The 20158-nt window shown below is 41.8% G+C and overlaps 1 protein-coding gene across 4 annotated transcripts in view; it reads right to left on the reverse strand.

The window, feature by feature from the left end:
• Positions 1 to 20158, reverse strand: part of NEO1 (neogenin 1) — a 201943-nt gene that overhangs the window by 158271 nt on the left and 23514 nt on the right. The gene's annotated exons all lie outside the window — the stretch shown is intronic.

Here is a 20158-nt window from a genome sequence, read left to right on the forward strand (position 1 = left end):
GTCTGTCCTTGTTGGTTACCGAGGCGATGAATCTTGAGGGGAACAGGCAACTTCATCGTTCTCCCGCGGAGCGGCTAGTAGGTTCAAACAACTATCAGCAGCTCAACTGATAATCCACTACGCCAGGGTGCCTATGAAGGCAAGGAATAGCGAGCAACCATAAGTAAACCCTTTTCAAAGATTCAATAACTGCTGTAATATTTCACCACCAGGTGGCAGATCCACACAACTTTCTGCAAGTACTCTTATCAACCCTGAGACATGAATCCAATTAGAAGGAATTTTAAGAAACCTTAAATACTTTTAAGCATATTTGACCCTAAGCCAGTTAACCATCGGCTGGATACAACTGGTTCTGAGAACATTATTTCTATCTTAACATGAAATGTATCGGCAAGCCACGCAGAGAACCTAATTATCTCTCAAAGCAGCAGAGCACTGACACTAAAGAAAAAAAGTGGCTATCCAAAGCCCAGTCACTCGAAAGTTTCGGGAGCCTAGAAGAGTGCTGAATCCAAGAGCAGGAGATGAAATGGCAAAGCAAATAAAGAGAAAGGAGAGAGAGCACGAGAAAAGAAGGGACAGAGAAGACCTGCCCACCAAGCCAAGAAGCTATCAAAATCAGCTATAGCGGCAAAACAAGGGTACAAACCTGGCATCTCTATGTTTTCTGCTAAATATTCTAATCAGTAAAATAACTTCAAAACAATTACCTAGTTTTCAAAAGTTGACTTCTGATTTTAAAAAAATAAAATAAAATAGCTCGATATCTCAAGATGAAATGCATTGTCTGGAGCAACTGTCCTTATTTTAAATTGCTGTCAGAAATGCTGTTTGTGGATGCATCCATCCTTCTGTCTAAGGAGCACACCCTAATCAGTCGACTGGTTACAGCACACCGTCTTCTCACATACGCCTCTTCTACCTGCATCCCGACTTCTCTTCCATCTGCATGGCCCACACACGACTCTTGAGATGGGGACTCCTGGCCACTCAGTTTTGTCACCCATGCCTCTCTTCTTGGTACCCTCCAATCAACTCAGATGAATGACTTCAAGCCAATCTGCACCAGGAATCTGGAAGACTGAGTTTTGAGGTGTTTGGAGCATATGTACTTTGGAGCTCCCTTTAAAAAAAAGATAGGGTAAAAGATCTATTTTGCCCCCCAAAAATCAGAAATGTATGACTTTTAAATATATTGATAGAGTCTCTCCCAAGCATTACGTGTGTGTGTGAGGGAGGTGGGGACCCAAAGTCCATCAGCTTAAGAGTTGATCGCCCCTGCCATAAACATGTCTTTGGGGGTGGGGGGCATGGAAAGAACCAGTCTCTACACTCAGTTAAATAAAACAATACCTGCATAACAATGGGCTCAAGCCTAACCATTGTGAGGATGGTGCACTGTGCTGCTATGCGTTGGAACAGCTTTGATGGTGCCCACAATGGCACTTCAGAAAAATAATACAAATCCATTCAATAAAAGGGAAAACACTGCAGAATTGGTGTTCAGAATCACTTAAAAACAAGGTTGCTAGCATTCATGACAGCCAAATTGTCTAACAAAGACAAGAAAGCAAGATCCAGGAAAAGGGTGGGGGTAGGGGGGAACGTGACAGAAATGCTTGCTCCCACACTTCTTCATCTACCAGCACTGCGTAAACTACTGTCTCCCCCAGGGGCAGTTTCCCCACCGGGAGCTGATTTATTTAGCAAGGCCCCAGAAAGTTCTCACTTCTCCTCTCTGAAGGAAACACTCAAGAAGGGAAAACAATTCTTAAACAGCTTTGCTTTGAGAGATTTTCTTTCAATTGTGTGTTCCATACCTAAGTCCCTAGCAGTAGTCAAAGAAAGTTGCCAAGCCTTTCCCTCTTCCCCCTAATACCGTTTGGATACATACAAAGGTCTCTGCAGCTTATCTGAGTGAACAAGAACACAAGTCCTCATTTCCTAATAACTTCCTGAATATTTTATTATCGTTTCCTCCCAGGAAGTTTATTCGCTCTGAGCAGCTCCAACACTAACAGCCCATTTTCAGAGGGGAACTATTCAATAACAGCGAAAGCGCGTGTAAAAGATCACCTCCACTAATTAAGAGGCTACTGTTTGATGACATAGCTGAGAAAAACATAAATGAGTCGAAAATAGACGCAAATGTCATATAAACACAGCGAAGGCTGAAAGTGCTCGGTACCCCAGAGCAAACGGAGACAGTTATTTAAAGTGATATGATTTGTTCGTAGCCGAATTGATGACACGCAAGTTTAAAAGACAAAAACAACAAAACGGACTGACTGAATACCGTTAAGATCTATGTATTTCAACTGTCCCTAAATTTCAATTTTGCCAAAGTAGAAATCTTTTGAGTTGTTTAAACTTCCAAGAGTAGCCAATTATAATCTAACCTAACTCTGGTTGTAGGAGAAGAGGATTTATAGAAATCACCTTATCCGTTTTAACTCCAGGGGTGTTTCTGTTCTTTAATACATCACCTGTATTCCTACTATCACCATTTTGGGACTCTCGCGTTCAAATCTGTGACATAGCAGTACATGAAATACAGTAACGTTACAAAGGGAACTCTGCTCTCTGGAGCAAACCATTTGGAGGATCGGGTTCCTAGTAACAACCCTTTCCACCTTAAAAAAAAATAAGTTTGGTTGAACACAACTCTGCAAAGTTACAGTACCAGGACATCTTTGCTTTCTTACTGGAGCAAGGGAGTCGGTTTGGCCAGCCAAAAGGAATAGGAGAAAAAGCCCTTTCAGGAAGAAAATCACTGTGCAGTAAGAACACTGCAGTCGAGAGATCACACAATGCATCGCACTGGGTCGCTCTGCTGCACAAGACCTCTTTCTAGTGTTGAAAAGCAAAGATAATACTTTGAGGGCTAAGGTGTGCCTGACCCAAGCCATGGCATGTTCAATGGCCTCATTTGCATGTGAAAGTGGACCCTGAATAAGGAAGACTGAAGAAGAATCGATGCATTTGAATTAAGGTGCTGGCTGTGAATACTGAAAGTATTGTGGGCCGCTAAAAGAACAAACAAATCAATGGTGGAAGACAAACAGCCAGAATGCTCCCTAGAGGCAAGGATGGCGGGACTTCATCTCATGTACTTTAGACAGGTTGTCAGGAAGAGCCCAAGAGCAGTCCCGGGAGAAGGGCTTCGTTGCTTGGTAAAGCAGCGGGGCGGCACCCAAGAAGACAACCCTTGATAAGATGGATTAACGCAATGGCTACAACAAACAACGGCTGCAACACGAGAACAATTGTGAGGATGGCACAAGACCAGGTGGTGTTTCAGTCACGAGCACATAGGGTCGCTATCAGTCAGAAACAACACGACAACAATAACAACACGACAACAATAACAGCAGCAGCAGTATATTATAGAATAAACCAATTGGTTAAGAGACAAGTCTGAGTTCACATTCTTGCTTGTCCCTTACTACACATTTATATCCATGGGTTTACATGACTTGCTAGATGTAACACATTTAAGAAACTCTCTGACAACTATATAAATGTTAACACATAAGACCTGAAGTGAATTAATAAGTCCTTCAGGTTTCATCGTGTCTGGGGAAGAATGGACCCCCAACCCAGGTTCTTGTTAGTTATTAGCTGCCCTCAAAGTGTCCCCGACTCACGGCGACCTCACCAGTCTGGAAGGGAACACTGTTGTGTCCCGTACCTTCCCTGAGACAGGCTGAAGAATGCGTTGTTGTGATCCATAGAATTTCCCCTGGCTGTCAAAGGGGGGATTACTTGTCACAAATGTGATAAAAGACACTTCTCCCTCAACCAATCAGGTCAGTCACCTAAGTAATCTAAGTAGGATCATAATTGCATGTGAGCGCTCACTGTGTCCTCACTATGTGCCAAGGACGGTAGGCAGTCATTCTCAGCCAGCCCCCAGTACAACTCTAGAAATGGTCTCACATTGTCACACATGGGAAACGTTAGGCACAGAGAGGTTAATCAACTAAGCCTAAGAGCTCAAAACCTTCTAACTCCTAGTACTGCTAATAAATAAGTAGGTCGGAGGGAGAGAGATACAGAAATACAAAAGAAAAACATAGCTAAATTTATTTTAACACAGTAGAAATATAGGATATGTACTTCATCCATATGACCCATAGTTGTCTATGTTATACCTTCTACCATCCAGAAAAACCACAAATGAACTCAATATGTACTGGACTCCTTATTGAGCATGAGGGTAGGGAGACTGTTGTTAGGTGGACAACAGAATAAAGCACTGCCCAGCCCTGCGCTATCCGATCTTAAGCTGGGTCCTTAGGAAAGCAAAGCCAGTGAATATTCTATATTCTTTGCCAATACCATAATTCAAAGCACAATTTTTCTTTTGCCTCCTTAATCCAGTTTGCACATATAAGGAAGCCATTGAAAATACCATGGCTATACACATATTAGTCTCCAAAGTGACATTTTTTGGTTTTCAATACTTTCAAGAGACCTTATGCAGATTTGCCCAAGGAAATACATCAATTGCTTTCTTGACAGCTGCTTCCATGGGCATTGATAGTAGATCCAAGCAAAATTAAATCCTTGATAACTTCAATATTGTCTATGTCTATTGATTATTGGTCCAGTGTGAGGATTTTTGTTTTCTCTTTTGCTGAGGTCTAATCCACACTCAAAGTCGTAGTCGCTGACCTTCGTCAATGCTTCTAAGTCTCTTTCCTTTCAGTAGGCAAGTTGGTATCATCCGCCTATTGCAAGTGAGTCTTCCTCCAATCCTGAAGCTGTGTTCTTCCTCATAGAGCCCAGCTCCTCAGATTATTGGCTCAGCAACACAGACTGAGTAAACACATCTTTCCTAACTTTACACCATGCAGAACGCCCATGTTTAAACAACAGGTTCCACGTAAGCAAAATTAAGTATCTGGAATTCTCATTCTTCGTCATCCTATGCATAATTTGTTCTTATCCACATAGTGAAATGCCTTTAGTCAATAAAGCACAGGTAAACATATTTCCAATACGCTATGCTTTCAGTCAAGATCCATCCCCAATGGCGTAGGGGTTAAGTGTTTAGCTGCTAAGCAAAATGTCGGTAGTTCAAAGCCACTCCACAGGAGAAAGAAGTGACAGCAGCTTCTGTGACGATTGATAGCCTTGGCAACTCTCCAGTGCAGCTGTACTCTGTTCCACAAGGTCCCCAGGAGCCAGCACTGAGTTCAGGTTTAGGAAATACTAGGATATTGTCGTGTAAACAAGGTTAGTGGTTTACACTCCCCAGCTGCTTGGCAGGATGAAGACAAGGCTGTCTGCTTTTATAAAGATCTCCGGACTCAGAAACCCTGATCACTATGAGAAGGTATGAACTTGATACCAGTGGGTTGGGTTTGGCTGCCATTACCTAAATTAAACAGAGCCCTCATGGGATGGCCACCTAAACGGCCAGTCTTCAATCGTCTCTCAGAAACCTAACACATAGGCTGCAAACATGTCAACTGATAAAATCTAGTGGAGCATTTGGACATCCACTGTATTCTAAATATAGCCATACAACGAAGCACAGCATATCACAAAATTCATTGTAAAATCTCAGTTCCATTCTCCCTCTCTTGGCAGGGCTCTTCAAACTTACCTGAGCAGAAAACACTACTTCCTTCATAATATTACCTTCTACAGTACAGAAAACAACAGTACATAAAAGCACCAAAATAGCCTAAACTCAACTCACTCCTCCAACTGACTGTCGGGGCAAGTATCCTCCTCTCCCGTTTCTTTCTTGAAGTGCTGCACTTAACCACCCTAAATGTCAAGATAAACTTCTAAAGCTCTTATTGTTTCCCACCCTCTCCCATATCTTCCACGGTCCACATCCTCTACATAGCCAGGACCCACAGACTGCACAGCTCTGGGAACACCATCTGCAGCAGACTGGCACTCCAGAGCGGTGTGGTACCCAGCCTGTGCTGCCGTACAGATGCAAAGGTCTCCACTCAGCCTTCACTATGTAGTTCAAATTCTCCCAGCATAGAACTTTGACAGAGTTGCCCTCTCTGGAAGTAATTCCTCCATTTATTTAGAACCCTACGGCACTCTTTACCCTCCTTTCAACACATATTTGCATGGCATTACAGCTTTTTTATTAGATTGGTAACTCTTGATCTCTCCCATCTCCCAATACCTAGCCTCATGCCTTGACCATGCAAATGACTCAATAAAAGCTTGTGGAATGAATAAGTGAGTCTAAGAGTCTATTTCCCCTCAGAGAATCATAATTAGTTTTACTAAACATGGCTAAATATACTGAAATTCTCCCTTACAGAACACAAACTATTTGAAGTTGCCAAGAGCTACATCTTAAATCGGAGAAAGTCACTGAGCTATACAGCAGAACTTCATCCACACAAGCTTCCTTGTACCTACTTGTTTACATGTTCTTTCCTGTGAAACAGGCCTTTGTACTGCCAAGACTGAGAAGGGCGGAGAACATAACTAGCTTAATTTGTGTTTTTAAAAATCGCAGCCAATTAAAATGTAGCTACGGCAGCTTGAAAATGTGGCTCAAGTTTTCCCATGTTATTATAAGATATCACCTATCCTAGCGGTTTCCTCTTACCAATTATAGAAGATGTTTTGGGCGTATTTTCTGATAACCCAGTACTTTTTTCCAATAGCATCTCTTACCTCCTATGACTTAGCCTAAAGAGAGTTCTAAGCCCTAAGAGAACCTTTTTAAAATACATATTGCTATCAGGTCAATCTGACTCATAGCAATCCTACAGGAGAGAAGAGAACTGCTCCCATCTAATTCTTAAAAGAGCATAATGTTCAAGGTAGATATATTCTTTACTGATTCAGTCAAACTACTGATGGTTTAAGGAAGACATTGGGGTTTATTTCAGGCTTAAGGTTTACAGATAATCTCAGAGTAATCATTCTGAAGGTTCACCCAGCCTCCATGGCTCCAGAAAGGTTAGATGTTATGGGAATTCAGAATTCTGTTCTACATTTTCTCCCTTTTGATCAGAATTGTGCTATGAAGTCTTTGATCTGAAGAGGTAGTGGGGCAGCATCCAGTTCTTGTGATCTCATGGTGATGGGGGTGTAAAACTGATGTTTTCAGGGTGATATTTGTGAAAATAATTTTCATAGATAATAACTACTATTACAACTTTTTGCATTTAAAAAAGGAATGTAAGGAGCCCTGAAGTTTGAGTGATTTACATTTGTTTTATTAAATCAAATAATAACAAATTTTTTTTAAAAGATGGGAACTGCTCCAGTGAGTTTCTGAGGCCGTAACTCTTTGCAAGAGTAGAAAGTCCTTTCTTTCTCCCACAGTGTGGCTGGTAGTCTTGAACTACTAACCTTGTGGTCAGCAGCCCAACGTGTAACCCATTACACAACCGGGGCTCTTTAAGAGAAGACGGTCACCTAATGAACCACAGCATGATCTTCCTAAATCTTTTGAAATGGACAGCAATGATGTGAGAATAGGAGAAGGAAGCGGCAAGAGGTGGCCAAAGCGGGGCAGAATCTGCTGCCAGAGAAATAGCAGTTTCCGTTTACTGCCATGGGGGTGATGTGCACCGTCAAGACCATTCCAACTCCGAGTGGCCCTACAGAACCTAGTAGCACTGCCCCATCGGGTTTCCTCGGCTGTCAGCTTTATCAGGGAAGAGCCCCAGATCTTTTCTCCTGTGTAGTCAACAAAAAAGGGATTGAACATCAACTATGTGCTTGGCATGTATTCATTTTTTATTGAACACAAGGCCAAGATATTTGGTATTGTTACTTGATTTCTCGCAATCATTTAATCCACAGATTAGTATCTCTCAACTAAGTTACAAACACCTTGAGATCAGGATAAATGTTACCTATTAAGTTTCTTTATTTTCAGAGCTTCTGTATCTATTATATTGTAGTCTCATGTAGCTGCTGATAGAAAATATTCGTCGTGGCTACTTGCAGGCAGAGTTAAGCTATCAAAAACCCAAAACAGTCAGAAGGGAGAGAACCAGAACAGCACTCAAGCTCCTGTTCCTTCCACTACTGTCAAGTCCACTGACAGCAGTATCACCTCACCTCTCCCCTCCTAGGTTTCTACCTTCTCCTCGCCAACCAAACGAGTTTCTCTCAAGTCAATCCCAACTCATGGTGCCCCCATGTGTGCAGAGCCGAGCTATGCTTTTTTTTTTTAACAGTTTAAGCACTTCACCCACATGTCATACAAGTCAGTAATTCAATCCTATCAAGGAGAGTTATACAACTGTCACCATATTCAATTCTAAAACATTTTCTTCTTCTTTGTACTCATTTTTATTCTTGTAATGTTTTTGTTTCTAATTGTGGCAAAAATAGACACAACAAAACAGTCTCCAATTTCACTTCTACTTGTATAATTCAGTGCCATTAGTTGTGCTCTATGTTTTGTACAACTATTATTGACGGCCTTTTCCAAATTATCCCACCACCATTGACATAAACTCAACGTCCCCTAGCATGGTAATCACTGGTCACGCTTGGTTTCTTTTCTCTTTTTTTAGTAGTCTTCTTGATATAGTATTCACATATCAGACACTTCCATGGTTACATCGCTTTTAAAATGAGTTGTGTGCATATCATCACAATCCGTTCTAGTGCTCCCTCACCCCTCCTGCATTGTTTGCTCCCCCAAATCCCCTCACCCTCTCCGGTAAACCATTGCATCAGTTATTGTCTCGATACATATCTACTCCTTCTGTGCTTCACCAGCCGGGAAACCCAAGAGAAACAATAAAAATAAGTCAGCAAGAAGAAAATAATAATAATATAAAGATAAAATACAAATAAAGAGTAAGAAAGAAAAGACCACTACCAATATTTTAAAAGCCAGAGAAGAAATTTCTGTCGTGGTACAAGCAAGAAATAATTGAGTTTAGAACAAATTTCAGTGGGGTCAAGAGGGAGGTCAAATGATGTCAAATTGTACCACTTTTGATCCACCAGAATCATGTTAAAATAATCTCTGTCTGATAGGAAAGCTGTCCCTTGCTTGCCTGTGGCTAGAAGGAATCTGCCATAGGCTTAGTGTTACTTGATAGGCTGCAGATGGATTTTGGGGTTCTACAAATTGGGTGTTCACAATTTAAGCTCTGCTACTTTTCTCTTCATCATATTTGGATTTTGTTATCATCATCTTTGGATCACCCAAGCTGGTGTGCTCCTTTGCCGTGGACTTAGTTGACACCTCACATAGATGGCTGTTTGTTTGAATACAAGCCTTTAAGATCCCAGACTCTATTCTAATTGATAGCTGGGCACTATCTACTTTCTTCAACACACCTTTGCTGTAACACCCTTATCGTCAGTGATCATTTCATGATGGTGAGTATCAAGCAGGGTCATGTTATCAGTACTAACTAGAACTATGGGAGGGCTTCTCAATGGCTGTGATCTTTCAGAAGTACAGCAGATCACCAGGCCTTTCCATCAGAGGCATCTCTAAATAGACTCAAACAGTCAATCTCTCAGTTAGTAGCTGAGTGCTTCAGTGAGAGACACCCTCAAACGTCAAAAACAAATCCACTGCTCTGGGGTCAGTTCCAACCATGGCAGCCAAACTCACTAAATTAGAACAAACATAAGAGATTCAAGTTCGACCTGGGGAATTTTTGGCTAAAGCTTAGCAATGAGTCAATGATATAGCATCATTTGTATGACACATAAACAAAACCATCATTGGGTTCAACCGCCACATGGGCAACTTACACTGAACAGCACTGCGGCTTCACAAGAATAATCAGCATGTCCTTCCAGACAAAGAGGTCACCCAAGTCAAATCTGTTCCCCTCTCCATGAAAGCGGGATGAAAACTGAAAACACACAACATCCTATGCCGAGTCAGGGGCACTGTGTTAAAGCATACACAAAGGAGAGCTGTACCACTTGGTTGGCACTTAGTCTTGCTTCGAGATATACTAATTCTTATATCGTCTCATGTTACATTAGACAAGTTCCTTGAGGGCAAAGGCTACGTCTTATGTAACTGTATGTGCCATAGTACTGTATGCAGCAAACAGGAACTCAGAAAAGTAGCAAACGACCCAACTCTGTCCCTCACAACTGTGCTACATCATTAATGTGTCTTGGTACGCCTAGATGGCTAGGAGTGCGTTATACCCACATCCATGTATGGTCTACAATCAATCAGCCCTGTCACAGCGATCTAAAAGCTGCTTATCAAGGTTTCACTTTTCTCATCTATAAAACCAGAAAGGAATTCAATGATGCTTCCTACTACTCAGTAATTTTGAGATACTCTTTTAATTAAAAAAAACAAACAGTATTTCTGGAAATGTATGGCCACTACCTATGGGAGTATGGTCGCACGATCACAATTTGAATTCCTCTCTCAAGTCTCTAGGAGCCTTGCTGAAGCAGCGAAAAGTAAAGGGCTTGGCTGCCATCCACAAGGTTAGCGATTCAAACTCACGTGTCTCTTGGTGGGAGAAAAGCCCTTGGACTCTTCTTCCATAAAGATCGCAGCCGAGAAACCCTAAAGGGTAGTTCTAGTCTATCGGAGAGATTGGCTATGAGTTGGGATCAACTCTATGGCACACAATCTCAAGTTTCTGAGCCCCACCTGATTCTAGTCCTAGTCTGCCTTGCTCAGGATGACTCAACATTTTTTTTTAATAATTTTATTGGGGGATCTTACAGTTCTTATCACAATCCACCCATCCATCCACTGTGTCAATCATATTTGTACATGTACTGCCATCATCATTTTATTATATTTTGCCATCAACATTTTCTTTCTACTTGAGCCCTTGGTATCAGATCATTTCCCCCCTCTCCTACTCTCCTTCCCTCATGAACCCTTGATCATTGATAAATTATTTTTTTCATGTCTTACACGATCAACCACTGTCTCCCTTCACCCACTTTTCTGTTGGCTGTTCCCCTGGGGGTGGGGGTAGGAGAGTTATAAGTAGATCATCGTGGTCAGTTCCCCTTTCCCCCTACACCTTTCCCTTTCCCTTCTGGTATTGCTACTCTCATTATTGGTCCTGAGGGGTTTACCTGTCCTGGATCCCCTGTGTTGCGAGCTCTTGAGCTCTTATCTGTACCAGTTTATATGCTCTGGTCTAGGTGAATTGGTAAGGGAGAACTGGTTATGACAGTGGGGGGTAGGAAGCATTAAAGAACTAGAGGAAAGTTGTATGTTTTCGTCGGTGCTATACTGCACCCTGACAGGCTCCTAAGAGTCAACGTTTCGTCTGCTTGCAAAGAAAGTGGTGTGGGCACAATGGCTAGGGAGGCTAGGGGTGCCTCAAGTGCTAAGTTGGCAAAGGGTGGGCTGTGATAATTAGGCTTTTTTCCACCAACATGGCACCTGTAAGAAGATGTGGGTGGAGTTTAACCGGTCAATCAGGTTGCAGTTTGATGACCTCTTTTGGAGGTGCACAGGAGATAAATGGCTCCTTGAGGCCAGCCCTTTCCACTCTCTCCCTGGTGATCGGACCAGCGAGCTGCCTGAGTAACAGCTCTGCCTCAGATGTATGTTGTGCTACCTGTGGGCCGAGCCAACCTGCAGGCCGTGGTGGACCCCATTTGTGTGCCGTCCTGTTCCACGCTACAGGCGCCGCCCACCTTGTGTTGGCTGCTGCCTATGGGCAACTCTGCTGGTCTTGCCACCACTCCAGACACCGCACCACCATGGTACACGGTGAGGCTCCACCACCACCTTACTGACCTCGGCTACGCCTCAACATCTCATCTGCTTCCTTGGCCTTGGACCAGCAGCCTGCAGGAGTTGGAAGGGCTTTCGGTATATTAATTGTCCCACAAAAGTGAGTTGGACTGAGCTCTGTGTACTGCTATGTGGACTAGTTTGCTATTATAAACCTATCTTTATATCTAGATAATCCTAAGTGTCCTGGTTTTGTTTCTCTAAGTCTAAGAGAACCCTAGAGATAGGAGGACACAGAGATAAAAGGGCTGTTCCCTGGGGCATAAGGACCATATGCCTAAATTATCTCACATAGACGAATCCTATTTGCGTGAAAATGTTAATCGTCTCAATAACCAAAATAGCATGTATCATCTCACATCCACCCTCCACCATACATCTGCGTTGTCTTGTACTGTAGTGGCTTGTGTGTTTCCATGATGCTGGAAGCTATGATACTGCTATTTCAAATACCAACAGGGTTACCCACAGTAAACAGGTTTTAGTACAGATTCCACACGAAAACGGGTGAGGAAGAAAAGCCTGGCAATCGACTTTTGAACATCAGAATCCCTACAAATCACAACAGAATAGTGTCTGATATTGTGAAACTCTAGGATGTGGGCAAGAGGGGGGCCGTTCCTCCCCCTTCAGGTCTGGCCTTGGCTCTGCTTTGTCAACTGCTACAAAACTCTTCAGTTTAGTGACAGTAAGTACCTGGGGTCCTCACTGCACCGCAGCCCAAAGATGCTCAATGCTTTCACCCAGTGAATCAGTACACTCACTAACCCGCCTCAGTCTGTAAGCCAGTGTCCTGCTCTGCTGCCGCCATTTCTCTGTCTTGTCCCAGATTCTCACTGTCCCCAGTGCTACGAAAGTTTCTTCTGGATCCAGGAGGTTCTCAGAACAGAGACTCCAGATCCCAAATATGCACTCCACTCCTGGGTTCTTCGTAATAGTAGTGAAGTTCCCTCTTACTCCTGGGACTGGCTCCATTTAAGCAAAGCAGGAGAGCAAAACCGAGGGATCCCCTTTTTAAGGCTCCATTTACCTTATTTGCATAGTCCCACCCCACAACAGTTCTATGCATCTTGTTTGCATACTCGGCAGGTTGTCAAATCCTCTGGGTGGTCCACAAAACCCTTATTGGCATAGTCACAACCAGTCAGTGTAAGGATTTGCAAATCCTTAAATGGCTAAAAGGGCCATATCAAGTAATTCACTACACCATGATGTACTGCTGGGAGATGAAGCCCTAGGTGGGAAAGGCACTCGAGGCACACAGGGCTACAATCATGGATTTGAGAATATTAATGGCCACAAAGACTACGTAGGACCCAAAGAAGCTTTTGTTCTGTTAAATTGGAACTGACTTGACTGGAGGGTGACTAACAACATCATTTCAGACACACAAAAAAACTCATGTAACATAGGAGTCACTGGTAACAGCCCTCCAGCAAGCATAGAGATGAGGTGTCCCCAAAAAGGAAAGACACTACCAAGCAAAAGAGCATTTCATTTTGGTCATTAATTTACCTGCATTCTCTACTTTTCTTAGTATCTTGCTACTGAGTTTCTAGTAACAGAGTGGCCAGAGGGAGAGATTAGAAGAGAGAAAAAACAAGAGGACTACCTATCCTTGAAATAAATAAATGAGATTATTGGCTTCTGGAAAACTAGGAGCGTTGGTTGTAAAAGTGCCCACTTTTAGACACACTGGGATTTTAGAGAGAGATTGGTGAAGGATTTTTCACATCCCAAGGAGGTTGCCAAAAGAATGAACAATATATCTTGGGAGAAGTGCCACTAGAATGTGCTCCTGGGAAGGGAGGATGGGGGTGAGACTTCGTCTTAGGCACACTGGACACATATGTTATTGAAGCAGGCAAGGGTGAGGGTACCAGTCGCATCATGCTTCCTAACGGGTCAGCGCAAAAGACAAAGACATTCAACCAGATGGACTGGCACAGCGGCTGCAACAACAGCTAAAACATGGCGCAACACCTGTGGGTGTGGACAAGCAGGGCTGGGCAGTGTTTCGTGGTGGTGTACACTGGGTCGGTATGATTCTGAACCAACTCCATGGCACCTAAAAAATACCATCTAAAGATTGAGACTGCATTCATAATGTGCCTTCCTATGCCCGAGTTGTGACCTGTTTACACACAGACTGGATCTTCAAATGAGAAAAAATCTGTTACAGGGAGAGAGGTGCTAAAGCGGTGAGTTTAAACACTATACAGAAGAAGCCCCTTCCCTTATGTTGTCATTAGTCGGCAAGATTCAAGTCAGACAAGAGTTGTTGATGTTTAAGCAGTTTTCATTGAAGGTTCTTGTTAGGGTGTTGACTGAGAAACTACAATCTCCAATGCACTCAGACCCATGGCAGATAAAAAATAAAATTTTAAAAAGGCATGGAAAACAACGCTACCGTTACAGAATTTACAATCCTGTGGGAGTCCCTAACATAGTATTTTCTCCTATTTGTATGTCTAAATGTACTGGTAAATACTACCTCTGCGGTCAAATTACTCTCCAATTCTTATGAAAATTACAGTAACACCTGAGAAGCCAGAACCTGTGTACAGCAGAAAGCTGTCAAAAGATGGGAAGCTCAAACATTTGCCAGTAATAGGGAGTAACAGGAAAGTGGTACAATTGCACCCTGCCAGAGACTTGTAAAAACAATACAGTCCTGTGGTGTACCAGCTCTCACGTGTTTGACTGTATTTCACGCTTAACAAATCTCTTCACCCTCAACAGAAAGGCCGGCATCCATATCAAAAATATTTGCTATGCTCACTCTCCTTCCTCCTGTTAACACAGAAGAGCTGCCCTCCTTACCTATGCAAATCTTTCTGCTTATGCGCCGAATCAAAAGTTCCCCCAATCTTCACTGACTTCTCTGTTCTTCTATTTTCAAAGCACCTCTCTCACAGAACCGTCTATTGCCTTTAAAATAAGCTCACGTCTCTCACCCATTCAATACACACGGACCTTATTCGACCTCAACCACTCCCTTTATCACCCACCTTCCTGGTTCTGCACCAAAACGAAACCAAACCCAGCATCATGGGTTCTGCTTCGAGCACGAACTGCAAGCAGAAAGGCGAGGCTGTCAGCTCCTGGAGAGCCTCTGAAACCCGACAGAGCAGTTACTCCATCCTATGTGACAGCCGTGAGAAAAAGTTGGTGGAAATGGTCCGTTATCTTTTCATCCCATTTTTCTACAAACTTTTAAAATTTCATTCATGTGTGTCTGTGTACACATTAAGGAATTTCTAAAAGTACATAGAAGATGGGATTAAAAGAAAAAAATCTCTCCATGTATTTCTCAATGTAAATTACACCAAGATCAAGACTCTTTTGCCAGCAATGGTGACAGTCATTTAGTTTGTCCCTAAAGAACGAAGCATCCTAGGAATTTAAACATGCCAGTACGTCTCTCTTACATTATTAAGTGAAGAAAAATGGGTACCCAAAGAAATCAGGGGGGAGGGGCATATCAGAACTGTAAGGTGTATGCCTAATAATTTCCCATGGAAACTCTTGCAAAATTGCCCTTCCTTGATGAATGGAATGAGCAAGAGTACTGTCCTGGTGAAGACTGACACTCTGGGGAAATGTTCCCAAGTGTTTTACTGCCAAAGCTTTGCCTTACTTCCTCAAAACACTCTCACAAGGTGTTATCATTCTTTGGCTTTCCAGAGAGTTGACAAGCAAAATGCTCGAGAATCCCAAAAGGCTGTTTCCATGACCTTTGCTCTTGACGAGTTAATTTTTGCCTTGACTGGGCCACATCCTGATAGCCATTGCTTTCATGGTGCTTTGTCTTCAGGATTGTAAAGCCGTGTCTCATGTCTCCTGCTAAAATTCTTTGAGAATTCCATTTCAATTTGGGCACCCATTGAGCAGTAAGGTTGCTCAACTTTTAATTTTTCAGTCAGAATTGTGTAAGCTGAACCAATTGAGATGTCTATGGTGTTGGTTATTGTTTTCATTGTTAATCATTGTTCCTTTTCAATTACGGCACAAACAAAAATATTTTCTCAAAAATTAATATGAATGGTCTGCCACTGTGGGCTTCATCTTCCACATCAGCGTGTCCCTTCTTAAAACAAGTTACCTATTTATAAATTGCTGACTGGGGGAAGGGGATTGAGCAGTGTCCCATAATCTTTTTGCAAAACATCAATGGTTTCTTCTGCTCCAGTGTCACCATAAATTTGATGTTTTCTTGATGAAAATGTAGCGGAATCCATGTTTCTCTTCAAATTGTTATCTTATCCCTCTAAAGATCCTGTTCAGACAGGAGTTAGCCCAAGTTAATTTTGGTGCCAAAAAATATGCATTTTTTCATAATGTACAATTTTATGAACTTTTTGAAGACCTTCATGCACAAATGTGCACATGCATGTAAATAACTCACTGCCATTGAGTCATAACAATCTCTAAGACAGAGTAGAACTGCATTTTCAGGTTTCCAAGACTGTAAACTGTTAAGGAAGTAGAAAGTCTCATCTTTCTCCTGACAAGTGGCTGCTGGTTTCAAACTACTGACCTTACAGTTAGTTAGCAGCCCAATGGGTAATCCACTATGCCACCAAGACTCGTATAGATATACTCCCCCAAACCTATTCCTACTTTAGGGAAAAGCATCAGGACAGGGTTTTAATAAAGTTTTAACCATCCTCATGGCCCCAACGTAAAGCATGTACTCAATAAAGGTTTACTTATAAATGAATGAGTAATCTGAAGTTCACTTTCTTTCAGGGAATATAAAACAGTAAATATCCAGAAAACATTAACTTTCAATGAGGTCCCTGCTTCCAAAAGTTGAAGCAGTTAATAAAGCAAAAAATTAAAACTTTAAAAAATGCATTACAATTTTGAATCTTCCAGATATTGCATTAATGGAATATAATCCAAATTATAATGATATTTCATAGCTGAAAACCATTAAAGGCCATTAGATATGTATCAAAACATAATTTCCATGAGAAAAATAACTAAAATGAAAGACTTTCTGGGAAATGGAAATTATTTTAGAAATCCAAAATGGTCATAGCTGCTAAGACATTTCCTAAACATTAAGTGAATAAACAAGTGGCAACTACCCCACCAAATGCAAATATTTACCCACCATATGCAAATATTTTCTATGGACGAGAGGCTGTGCATTCTAAAACATCACTCTTTATAAATTCAAAAACAATACCCTGTTCTTTTTAGTCCATATTTAGAAAATGTTTCTCAATTTTATACCTCTTAAAATTGCTTATAATGCTTATCCTGAGTACTTTTAACCCCAGAGTCTATCTCAGAAGATGCATGATGATGCTCAGAAGGTAGTAACCTACTTTAAAAATTACTTAGACATGCGGTTAATAGTTAGAGCATTCCAGTCCTCACTCAACACTTACAACTAATCTGTTTTTTAATCGTTTTATTAGGGCTCATAGAAGTCTTATCACAATCTATACATACATCAATTGTGTAAAGCACAATTCATTGCCCGCATCATCATTGTGTAAAGTACATTCATTGCCCTCATCATTCTCAAAACATTTGCTCTCCACTTAAGCCCCAGGCATCAGGTCCTCATTTTTCCCCTTCCTCCCCGCTTCCCCCTCCCTAATGAGCCCTTGATAGTTTATAAATTATTATTTTGTCATATCTTGCCCTGTCCGACATCTCCCTTCACCCACTTTTCTGTTGTCCGTCCCCCAGGGAGGAGGTCACGTGTAGATCCTTGTAATCGGTTCCCTCTTTCCAACCCACTCTCCCTCTGCCCTCTCAGTAACGCCACTCTCACCACTGGTCCTGAAGGGATCATCTGTCCTGGATTCCCTTTGTTTCCAGTTCCTATCTGTACCAGTGTACATCCTCTGGTCTAGCCAGACTTGCATGGTAGAATTCGGATCATGATAGTGAAGGGGGGCGGGGGGAGGAGGAAGCATTTCGGAACTAGAGGAAAGTTGTATTTTTCATAGTTGCTACATCGCACCTTGACTGGCTCGTCTCCTCCCCTAGATACAACTAATCTTTACAGACATTCCTTACATACCTATCTCTAAGGACACATGTCAAATTGACATGTGAACGAAACCACACATTTTCTTTGAAAAACAACTTGTTTTATTTTTAAAAAACATAATTATACACTACTAACTTATAAATTAAATGATATGATACTCTACAGTTATAGAAAACTTATATTTAGCATTATACAACATTTGAGAGATTGGGCTCTATGTTCGCAAGGGTTGCTTGGGTCGGTCGGTATGACAATCTCTGCTGCATTGTTTGTCTTTACATTTGACGTTTACTTTTCAAGAACTTTTGACTACATTTATATTTATTACATGAGGTAGTTAGTTTATTGTGCGAACCTGGCCGATAAACACATGTAGAGTTAATCGAAGGGCGGAGAGATAGATGGCTCAGTGAGCCTCACCTTTCTAGTTCTCTGGTATCTTGCTTTCTGAGGGTCGGACCAGGGTGCAGCTGCCTTAGCCAGTTCCCTACTTCAGCTGGCAAGGCTCACTTCCTGCAAGACAACCCTGAGGAGAAGCCACATGGACCTACCCTGATGCAGCCCCGGGTGCTGGAGCAGCCGTGTGGATACCCCTGCCAATGCTGAGATGTTTACACATTCACTGATTCGGCTTTCCTCCTGCAGTTGGCATCATAGTGTGTGTTTTGTATGATGGAGGAGGACTTTGTGGATTGGTGTTGGACATATAGATTAATAGGTTAATGTTGAACTTGTGGGCTTGGGCAGCACTGAGTTGGGACGTTTTCTTGATGTGAACTTACCCTTTATATAAAACTCTCTCTTATACACAAGTTTCTGTGGATTTGTTTCTCTAAAGTACCCAGACTAACACATTACAAAAGTAATGCTTTCAGGGATAAAAGCAATTTACTGATTAGTACTCAATGTATGTTCATATCAAAGTGACTCATATCTGTAGAGATAGGTATACCACAGAGAATTTCAAGATTAGAAGGCTCATTAGAAAGTGAATTTGGATATATGTTAGTCTGTTCAGAGGATAAAAGTCAGCATAAATGGTAAGAGGTAAATGTAAATGGAGTTTGTAACTTTTATTGAGGAAATAAAAATTTATCAAAATAATGTCTCCCATAATCCTAGTCTTAAAGAGTCTACACACCATTGAGGGTTGGGGAAAACAAACAAACAAACAAACCTCACTTCTATGTTCTTCTATGACTCACTCTCATGATGAAGTTATCATTTTAATGACATGCAATTGCTCATTACAGATTTCTTGAACTACTAAGTGGAACTGCATTCATTAAGTCATACTTACAGCCAGTAAAACTGTACAGGCAGTCCCCAGGTTGCCAATGTCCCCACTTACTAACAACTCGTAATTGCCCATTAGTGTTATATAAATTTGCCCTCACGTTGAAACAACTGAACCCGCCCCTGCTCACAACAAATTCTGCACTACAATCGCCTACACTTGCTGCACATCCAGCTCAAAGTCATTTTAAATCAGCTTTTAAGTCAATACCCTCAAGTAAGTAAGGCTAAATACCAGCCGCATGCACCTGTTTAGACTTACCTACAAATCTGACTGAAAGACACACTTAGGAATGGATCTTGTTCATCAGGGACTGCCTGTACTTCATTTGTTGAATGTAATTAAACATATTAGCAGTTCACAGTCTTTCACAAAACATACCACTATTTCCAGGTGTTCTACCACTTGAACAAGTGTGAAAGCCACTGCATTAAAAACTGAAAACAAAGCAGCCAATGTATTTTACAAAATCATTCTTATACAAAATATATTTAACCTGCAGTAACATATAAACACAGTTCGCTTACATGATGACAAAGTGTTCGCTCTCATTCACTACCATCTCATCGATTCTAACTCACAGTGACCCTACAGAACAGGGTAGAACTGCCCCTGTGCATTTCCAAGACTGTAACTCTTTACAGGAGTAGAAAATCCCATATTTCTCCCGAGGAGCAGCTGGTGGTTTCGAACTGCTAACTTTCAGGTTAGCAGCCTAACACATAATGACTATACAACCAGGGCTCCTAAGCGTCAGTTAGGAAGATTCCATTTGATGGCTTCATCTAAATTGTACTATCCTTATTGGATATCAAATGAAGACAGCAATTCTTACAATGATACCTGTCATGAAAATAGCCATGTTCTTCCCAGGAAAGCGGGCTGCAGCTAGCCACGTTCTTTTCCATTGGCCTTAGTTACCTGAGTCCTTCCACTGCAGCAGATTAGCACACTCTACATCAGTGTCAGGGGGCTGGAAAGAGTCAAGGGAGCTGGGGGAAAACAGACACCTACACTTTATCCTGGATTATGGGCTACAGTATAGTTCTATTGTGAGGGGTGTGATGAGCAATTCCCCCTCACCCCCCCAAAAAAGGGTGTTAGGCCAAATAGATTTGGGAACCTACAC

Source organism: Tenrec ecaudatus, chromosome 17 (assembly GCF_050624435.1).
Source record: "Tenrec ecaudatus isolate mTenEca1 chromosome 17, mTenEca1.hap1, whole genome shotgun sequence".
Taxonomy (NCBI): Eukaryota; Metazoa; Chordata; class Mammalia; order Afrosoricida; family Tenrecidae; genus Tenrec; species Tenrec ecaudatus.